We start from the raw sequence: 1,108 nt of genomic DNA, 5'->3' as shown, positions 1-1,108 counted from the left end.
TACAGGTGTGACCTGTGTCTGTTAATAACCTTTAATACTGTCTGATGTACCACTGAGTAGTTTTAATTTTTCATTTCGTTTTCACTGTGTAACAAAAGTCTAAAGCAGTCTCTAATGTGCATTTACTTGTATGCTTATAGAGCTTTCAGGTACTTCTAGGTTCATGGTGAGTGTGAAATGCTCAGGGAGTCGTGAGAAAGTGAACATTTTCTGAAATCTCTAAATTCTGATTTCATTCATTATTTTTTTAAAATCACACTTTTACCCTAGAAGCTTTCTGAGGGATACCAAGATTTTCCTTGTGCTTCACTTTCAGTGTGTTTTTAAATTGCACTCAGCACTATGTTGTGCTGACATCTAAAAGATTAATAATAATTAATAATAATAATAATTAATATTCAACCCAACGTTTTGAAGTCAAAAGCTTATCATCAAACATGTTACTCAGACATCTCCTCCATGCCTGCTTCATGCCCTGGGGGACGGGGCTATGGCTCCCTACACCTTCTAGCAGATCGTTACATGGAGAAACCTTTAATACAAGCGCGCTCATCCACCCAGGTGTTCACTGGTGTTCACTGTTCATAGACACAAACCACACCTTTCTTAGCTGCTACCTCAAAGCAAATTGTGCGCTTTTGGTCCTGTGTGCTGCACAACAACACTCAATATTTAGTATTTACTGTTATTTACACTTAGCTAGATTAATGCGATGGTGTTGTGCTTATTATGCTGCTCTCTTTTTTTCCTTGTTTTCTCTTTTTTTTCTCTCAACAGGTGATCCGGGAGATCTTTTTTCTTTTTAAGTGTCTTTTCTCACTGTCCCTCTTCCCTGTTTTTCTTTTCCTTCCTCTCTTTTCCCTTTCCTATCCCCTAGCCATGTCTGTCCCTTTTGCAACAACTGAAAATAAAATAAAATAAATAATAACAACAATGGTCAATCAAATAGACCAATACCGCAAGGTCATGATGATCCACTTGTTAAAGTAAATCCGTTGGATATCTTTGTTGGCGTTCAGACAACAATTCTGACGGCTAAAGAACCAAATGTGACAGGCAAAAAAGAAAAGAAAAGAAAAAGACATGTTACTTAAAATCTTGCATAAAA

Source organism: Pundamilia nyererei, unplaced genomic scaffold (genome assembly GCF_000239375.1).
Source record: "Pundamilia nyererei isolate P.nyererei 1_Seehausen unplaced genomic scaffold, PunNye1.0 scaffold00065, whole genome shotgun sequence".
NCBI lineage: Eukaryota > Metazoa > Chordata > Actinopteri > Cichliformes > Cichlidae > Pundamilia > Pundamilia nyererei.
This window is presented reverse-complemented; position numbering follows the sequence as displayed.